This window comes from Amblyomma maculatum, chromosome 1 (assembly GCF_055883805.1).
Source record: "Amblyomma maculatum isolate TAMU_Amacu chromosome 1, ASM5588380v1, whole genome shotgun sequence".
NCBI lineage: Eukaryota > Metazoa > Arthropoda > Arachnida > Ixodida > Ixodidae > Amblyomma > Amblyomma maculatum.
Genome location: NC_139344.1, coordinates 86155701 through 86164480, shown reverse-complemented (window position 1 = coordinate 86164480; position 8780 = coordinate 86155701). Strand labels below are relative to the sequence as shown.

At 49.9% G+C, this 8780-nt stretch overlaps 1 non-coding gene across 1 annotated transcript; it reads right to left on the bottom strand.

Annotated features, from left to right (window-relative positions):
* Positions 1-905: 905 nt before the first annotated feature.
* Positions 906-989, bottom strand: TRNAL-CAG (transfer RNA leucine (anticodon CAG)). The gene has a single exon. It is a non-coding gene; the product is annotated as a tRNA-Leu (tRNA).
* Between the last annotated feature and the right edge of the window lie 7791 nt (positions 990-8780).

Sequence of the window (8780 nt, the reverse complement as noted above, 5' to 3'; positions counted from 1 at the left end):
TCCGCGTCCGCCTCATCCATCAGATGCTCGGAAGAATCTTCGCTGTTCCCAGGACCAGCGATGCTCGCGTAGCTGCGAGAATACTGCCCTTCTTCGTGACCAAAACGACGGCATGCACCACAACGCGGAACCTTACACTCTCGGCGAATGTGGCCGGTACTTCGACACCGGAGACATAACGGAGGCCTTCCAGGTACTACGACGAGCGCCAACTCACCGCCGACGTTCAGCTGGTGCGGCAAGTCGTCCAGTTTGACCCCAACTTTCATCTTCAAGGTGACAATCCTGGTACTCGAACCCTTATCATATATGCCATGCACGCGCCAGCGCTCCCTGGCCACTTCGGAAACCTTTCCGTACGGCACGAAGGCCACACGCACATCTTCATCCGGAACGTTGTGAAGCAACCAGTGGAGCTTTAAGCCTCACATCCTGGTTGGCCGGATCAATAACGAGGCAGCGACGTTGCTTCACACACAACTCACCCACTCCTGCAATCTTCTTCGCAGCATCCGCGTCTTTCAGGGTGATGGCCCAGACGTGGCTCATGCGATACGCCCCCATAGCGATAACGTCAGGAAGCAGCAAATGCTGAGCCAACTTCCACCCGGTATGGGCGGGCCCTGATATCCGCGTGCAAAAGAACTGTGTTTAACACAAGACTCCCTGTTGGAAGACTTGGCAGAACAACCTGGTAGTCATTATCCTGTTCCATAGCACTGTTACCGCGGCCAGACATGGCCGCTGAAGCTGCTCCTGCGGAGCCCGTCATTACACGTCCGTACGCTGTGGCGGCCGGAAGTGGAACTCGGACCGCTTGGCCATCCTGACAGTACAAGCCGAATCAAAAGCGTGAGTGAGGGGATCCTTTTGTTGCACTTTATTGTAAAAAAAGAGACCAACGTTGTCAGAAGTGGGATTCGAACCCACGCCCGGAATACCGGACTGCGACCTGAACGCAGCGCCTTGGACCGCTCGGCCATCCTGACATTTTTTTTTCTTTATCGCCGGTCATCACCAACAAAAACTCGCTACAAACAGTATGCTCACAGCAGAGCGGTTGCCACAAGCATGACACTTAATACAGAAGCCGGAAGGCTCATACGAGTTGCCTTTGTCAAGTTAAAATTCTTTCAGCTCGCATAGTGGTTCGACTCTTGAAATCCAGTCTGGCACAGTGGTCTTCAATTTGTGCATTTCAACCAATGCGTGTATACTCTCGCGAAAGTAGAGCCTTGCGGGGCGGGCGTCAGGGTCACAGTGAAAACTCGCCATTCTGGACCGCCATAGACTGTGCAGGCCTATTAGCGTAACCGCATCAAGTGGAATCCCATTTTTATTTTCAGTTGGCAGGAATCTAATCCCGTATGAGTCTAATGGTAATTCTTCTTTAAAAGTTCGTTGCAGCACATCCCAAAAATAGACGCCCTCCCAACAGTGCAGAAATACAGTGTCTATTGTCTCTGGCTGTTTACATATTAAGCAAAGTGAACCCCATGGCAGATAAAAGCCCTTGCTTTCAAAAAACGTTTGTACCGATAATGTTCCTGTATGTAGCTTAAAGAAAAACGTCTTTACCCCAGGAGAAACTGGCATTCTTTTGACACGCTTCAGTACGTCTTGACCTAGACGGTCGCTATACGAGGCTCTGTACACAGGAACAGAGAAGTCGTCACAAACAGCTTTATACAGGTTCTTCTTTTTCACTGAACTTAAGTATTCTGTCGAGAAGCGAGCTGACAGAATTCGAACACTGCTGATAACCTCTTTGAAAAAACTAGAAAGACGCCCTGGCATGCTTTCCGTGGCAACAACGAAATTGGGCAACGCCCACGCAAGCCTCCCTTGGCACACAGTGCGCAAAAAGGGGTCGGTAACGTCGCGAAAGAAAATAAATCTGTCTACAAGCTGGCGCTCGAATAAGTGAGCAAGCCCGAGACCTCAGTCTTTAATTGACCGGAACAGGTTATCCCGACTACATCTTTCCCAGTTTGATGCCCATACAAACACAGCAAAGATTCGGTGTAGCTTTTGAACACTCAACCTAGAACAATGAAGTGCTTGCATGACGTACCACACCTTGGCAACAAAAAATTGATTACACACAGTGCTCGTGCAAAGATAGACAGCGGCACTCCTTTACACTTGCCAGCCTTCTCCCGTATTTCCTAAACTTGGGCGCGCCAAAATGGCTCGCTCTCTTCATAGAATTCTAGAGGTACGCCCAAATACTTCACGGGTGTTGTAACCCATGTAACGTTGGCAAAAAAGTCAGGCATTGATGTCCACGCCCCGTACCAGAAGCCAATACACTTTCCCCAGTGGACTTCCTGTGGTCGCACTAAAATCTTTCACAACTTCAACTGCGGCGCGAATACTTTCTTTGTTCGCACAAAACACTGCTACATCATCAGCGTACGCCAAAAGTTTGACCTCAGACATGTACAGTTGAAAGCCCTGAACAGATGGATTTTGCATAATAGACAGGCATAAAGTTTCGATATAAATGCAGAATAGAAGAGGCCTGAGGGGACAATCCTGACGTACCGAACGTCGCACATTTATGGGTTCCCCTAGTACTTTATTAACAATCAATCACGTTGTGCAGTTTCGGTACGCCAGGGCTACGCCCTCTCTGATTATGGAACCAACACTGATATAATTCAATATTGCAAACAATGCATCATGTGGAACACAGTCAAACGCCTTTTCTAGGTCGAGCTTAAGAAGCGCGACCCTCGCTCAAGCAACGTCACAACATTCCAGCACGCACCTCGCCTTATGAATATTTGTTGTAATGGACCGGCCCTTTATACCACACGTCTGGTGGGAGCCAACAATATGTTTTATCACTGTCTGTAGCCTGGCTGCCAGAACTTTCATCAGTGTTTTGTAATCCACATTTGTTAAAGAAATAGGCCTGTATGACGTCACAAATTTTAGTTTCTTTGTTTGGTTTGACTTACGAATTAACACTATGTTTGAGGATGCGAACGAAGGAGGGAGTGCACCAAGTTCATAGCCTTCGTTAAATACTGCAGCTAGCAATGGGGACAGATCTAGCTTGAATGCTTTATAAAAGGCTGCGCTCAAACCATCGGGCCCAGGCGACTTTCCTGGGTTCAGATTATCAATGGCGCGTTCAACCTCATCCTCGGAAATCGGCTGCTCTAACTTTTCTTTTGTGGTGGCATCCAGTCGTGGCAAGGAGGAAAGAAACACCTGCTTAAACGTCTCCAACATCATGTCCCGAAAAGCAAACAGCTCCTGATAATAGTCGAAGAACGCACGCGCAATGTCGTTCTTATCTGTCACGAGGCTTCCGTTTCATTCTAGTTCGGTTATGTCATTTCGATGAGCCTGTGCTTTTTCAAAACCCAGAGCCCGCTTAGTGGGCGTCTCGCCGGCGACCCATCTTTCGGCCCCGGCGCGAAAGAGCGCTCCTCGATATCGGTCCTCGTCTAATAATTCTATTTTCTTTTTTATCTTTCTGATGTCCTATTTGTAAACCCCCGGCTCCTTACACTCCTGCGCTATTAACTTCTTTAATGTTGATCTTAGGCCTGCTTCTTCTCGCTTTTAGTTATGGCGAATATAGCTGGCTCTTTCTATCGCTTTCATTTTAATTTCTTGCTTGCACAGTTCCCATTGCTCCCCAATGCTGCTGTTAGGTCGTTTATTTATTTCATTTAGCTTCTGTACGATAATTTCGATTAAGTTATCGTCTTCTAAAAGTTTGGAATTCAGCTTCCAAAGGTCCCACACAAAACTTTTGCTTGGGCTTCTAGCTCCTATAGTGCATTTTACCGGACAATGATCGGAGAAGGACACTGGGGTAACAGAATAATTTTTACACTTCGGTATCACATCCAACGATAAATAAATTCGGTCAAGTCGAGCATCACTAGAACTCTGAAAATGGGTGTATTGCACGCTGCGTGCCCCCTCCAAGCACTCAGCAACATCCTCGAATGAAAACTGTGCAATCATCTGCAACAAACAATCGGTGCTTGCATCTTTAAAGGGCCGGTTAGAGGTTTTGTCTCGGGCGCTTAAAACACAGTTGAAGTCACCCATAATTATCAGCTGCCTTGTTGAATCTAAATATCGTTGGATATTTTTAAAGAAAGTGAGCCTGTATTCAGCTGCATTTGGTGCATAAACGCACAGAATGCGCCATTCACTGTTATGCAAGACCAGGTCACAAACAATCAACCTTCCGCACGTAGACGAAATCACGGCCTGCACTATAAGTCCTGGCAACCGTTTGACAAGAAGGCACCCGGCCGCCGTGCCCACTGCGTGACTAACAGCCACTTCGTACCGCGACGTGAAACGCTGCGCCATGCTCCCTGTCTCCTCCTCTCCCTCCACTTTAGTTTCCTGAACTGCTAGCACGTCTCTGTTTTGCTCTGTTAAAAGGCTAAGTACTTGGCTTTGCTTCCTTCTACCAGCCAACCCTCGGACGTTGAGCGTTGCAGCGTTCAGACACTGATCCATCGCCATAATCATGCATTAGTAGGAGGCCGGGAGCATGACGCCTACCTTTGAAGTCTAGCATGGCGCTAGACGTTTCCAGAATGCCCACCTCCATCACCTTTTACGGGCTCGACTTGCTGCGAGGGGTGCTTTTCCTCGGCCCTCCTGTCCGCCGCGATGTTGGGCCGTGGCTTGAAAGGAGTTCGCCGGTTCAGGGTCGCTTTCATAGGCGGCTCTTCATCATTCTTAAGGGTCTGCTGTTCGCTCCCGTCTCCTGCCTTGGTATGCGGGCGTTTAGGTGCGTTGCCGGCGCTCGTTGACCGAACGCCGTTTCCCGTAACCGTGTGTCCAAAGCGTCGGCAGCGAGACCAACGCGGTACTTTGCACTCGCGTCGTACATGGCCACAACCATGGCAACGTAGGCACTGCATAGGCCTTCCGGGAACGACGACTAGGGCCAGCTCACCTGCTACCCTTATTTAATGGGGCAGGTCGTCCGCCTATATCCCGGCCTTCACCTTGAGAAGTACTGACCTCGTCGAGCCTTTCTCGCTGACGCCTGGACGCGCCACCGTTCTCGAGTGACCTCCGACACATTCCCGAATGCGGCGAAAGCCGTGCGAATGTCCTCATCTGCGACACCGTGTATCATCCAGTGTAGTCCGAGTCGGACTTGCTGGTCTTGAGGGTCGATAATAACACACCGTCGGCCCTTCACTTTCAGCCTTTTCAAAGCCACAGTACGCTTCGTGGCTTCAGCAGTCTTGAAGGTGACAGCCCACACGTGAGTAACCTGATACGCCCCCAAGGCTACAACCTCGGCGAGCGCGTCGGTCTCGGCGAGTGCATCCCGAAAGTCTTCTACGCGGTAGGGCCTAGCTGGAACGTCACCATGCAAAAAACCGTGTTTAAAGCAACACGTTCTGTGGGCAGCTGCGGCAAAACAATCTGATATTCACTATCTTCACTTAGATCGGACGTGTTACCGCGGCCAGCCTGGGCCGCTATCGCTGCTCCTGTGGAGTCCATGATCCTGCGTCCGAACACGCCGCTGGCCGGAAGTAGAATGCTCGGCCATCCTGACAGTAGAAGCCGAATCAAAAGCGTGAGTGAGGGGATCCTTTTGTCGCACTTTCTTGTAAAAAAAAGAGACACCAACGCTGTCAGAAGTGGGATTCGAAGCCACTCCCGGAATACCGGACTGCGACCTGAACGCAGCGCCTTGGACCGCTCGGCCATCCTTTTTTTTTTCTTTATTGCCGGCTTCGACACGCAATACACAACATACAAAAGTGATAAATCGTGTCAGCAAACCTTTATCGGACACGACGCGTTAAAATTTATTCATCTCTACCAAGCTGTTAAGCTGGTCTATCCATTCTGGTGGTTCGGGGAGTGTTCGATACACTTCCCTCAAACGTACAACACTTTCTATAAAATGTTCCCGCACAGGGCGCACATGAACATCTGCATTGTTGAACTGCATTCACGTTTTCCACAAGCTGTGGAGGCCGAGGAGCATAATCGTATCCAGTGGACTATTGTAAGCGTGTAAAACCGGAAGGAATCTTATGCCGTACAATCTAGGGGTAATTCTTTTTTCAAAGTCCTTTGAAGCACATCCCAGAAAAAGATGGGATCCCAACAATCCAGGAATACGTGTTCTATGGTTTCAGCTTTCTTACATAGGTAACAGTTAGTTGTCCAGGGTACAAAAAGACCTTTTTCATGAAGCAATGTTTTTACTGATAACGTGTTAGTATGAAGTTTAAAGAAAAAGGATTTGACCGAGGGTAACACCGGCATTCTCTTCACTCTGTGCAAAACATCTCCTCCTGAGCCTTCACATAATGGCAAACAGTAAAGTGGAACCGGAATCATTGCATCCAATAAATCTGAGTACAATTTTTTCCGCGTGACATCACTCAAGTGTTGCATCGAAAATCGCGCATGCAGCATCCCGTATGCAAGTACCACTTCGCGTAGGTACCCTATCACAGCCCCACCCATAGCATGACAAGAGCATACCACATATCCTGGAAGGAGTCTGCACAGTCGGAGTTGCACAACTGTGCGCAGGAACATGTCATTTTGATTTCGCAGAAACATAAATCGTGAGACGACTTGCCTCAAAAACAAATGTGCAAGACCTAGCCCACCTTTTTTTTTGCAGACAGAAACAAGTTTATTATTTAACTTCCACAATTCCCAATTAAAACCGCTACCTCCCTTTCTTGTTCCAATTGTACACAGAACCATGCAGTGATCTGAGTACGTTACCGCCAAAACATAATAATCCTGGCATTTTGGAGCCAGTTCTGCGGACACATAAATCCTGCCAAGCGGGCGTGGCTAGCACCCTGGAAATGAATATACTGAACCCGTCGCTCGCTCGTGAGACACTCTGCAACGCCCACCAGTGCAAACTCGTCAATCAAGCGCGAAAGTGCCTCTGTGCTACGATCCCTAAATGTACGATGGCTAGTTTTGTCACCGGAGCTCAGTACACAATTGAAATCTCCCAGAAAGACAAGTTGCTTATCCGTGTTTAAATACTCTTCAACAAAATCAAACAAAGCAGCCCTCTCATCAACTACCGTAGGTGCATATATACAAACAGCACGCCACTCCGCCGAGCAAAAACTAAAATCGAGGACCAAACCCCGACCCGACGGAAAAGAAGCATGCGACTGCACTACAAGACCCGGCAACTTCTTCACAAACAGGACGCATCCAGCAGAAGTACCGACTGCATGGCTGACAACTGCGTAAAACCGCGACGTGAAACGTTGCACCATGCTCTCGGTCTCTTGTTCACCCTCGACTTTTGTCTCTTGAACTCCAAGTATATCGATGTCATTTTCATTTAAAAGGCGCAGGACATGGCTCTGCTTCCTTTTCGCTGCTAGACCTCTCACGTTAAGGGTCGCAACCTTTAGTGACAGTACATAAGCCATTTTCTTAGAGTGAAGAGAGGCCAAGAGCTTGGTGCTTACCCTTCACGTCTAGCATGGCGCTAGACGCTTTCGTTGACGCCAGAGCCATGAGGTTGGACTGGCAGACCTTGTGACAGGGGCGGCTTTTCGGCAGCTCTCCTGTCCGTCGAGACATTCGGTCTTGGTTTGAAGGTCGCCCTCCTCCCTATTGGCGTTTTTATCGGCGGCTAGTCGTTGCTAGCTGCCTCTGCCTTGCTTGTCTCACTTGTGCTCTCGTCGTGGGCATGCTTCGCAGGGCCTTGGACGTTGGTCGCTCGGCCGCTGCTCTTTTCAAGGGTTTCCTGTCGGCCCGCAGACTCCGGAAGTTCAGTTTTTGAGCTCTCGGCATCGCTCACCCTTTCTTCCTCTGACGGTCCGTTGTTCGGTAGCGTGACTTCCTTGTCTGGCCTAATGAGTATCTCGTCACCGCCCCCCGGGGGCACTAACATGCCTATCGTTGCTGTTAGCTTTTCAGCTTCTCCGACCCCCTTTGCGGCCTCTTCTGTCTCTGCGACATCCATTTGGTGCTCCGTCATGTCCGCCCTCGCTGTCGGTGCAGTGGCCACTGCATACGTTCGTACGCAATCTTCCTCGGAGTGGCCAAAACGCTTACATGTCGAACACCGCGGAATTTTACATTCCCGGCGCACATGACCGGTCCCGCGGCAGCGCAGGCACTGCATTGGCCGCCCAGGCACCACAACAAGGGCCAACTCCCCTGCTACTCTTATCTGGTGAGGCAGGTCTTCTATCCTCATCCCGGGCTTCAACTTCAGGAGTACGGCTCTCGTTGTTGAGCCCTTTTCGTGAACGCCCTGGACGCGCCACCGCTCACGGGTCACTTCGGTCACCTCACCGAAAGCCGCAAAAGCAGTTCTGATATCCTCATCCGCCACGCCATGCAACATCCAGTGGAGCCGTAGCTTCACCTGTTGATCCTCCGGGTCAATGATGATACACCGTCGGCCTTTCACTTGAAGCTCTTTGAAGGCTAGCAGCCGCTTGGTTGCTTCAGTGCTGCTAAAGGTCACCGCACAGACATGGTTTATTTGGTAGGCCCCCAAGGCCACCACGTCTGCGAGCGTACCAGTCTTGGCCAGGGCGTCTCGGAAATCTTCAACCCCGAAGGGTCGCACTCGTACGTCTCCGTGCAAAAAAACTGTGTTGAAAACACAGTTTTTTTGCCGGAGCTCATGATTCTGCGTCCGTACACGCCGGTGGCCGGAAGTAGAATGCTCGGCCATCCTGACAGTACAAACCGAATCGAAAGCGTGAGTGAGGGGATCCTTTTGTTGCACTTTCTTGTACAAAAAGAGACACGAATGC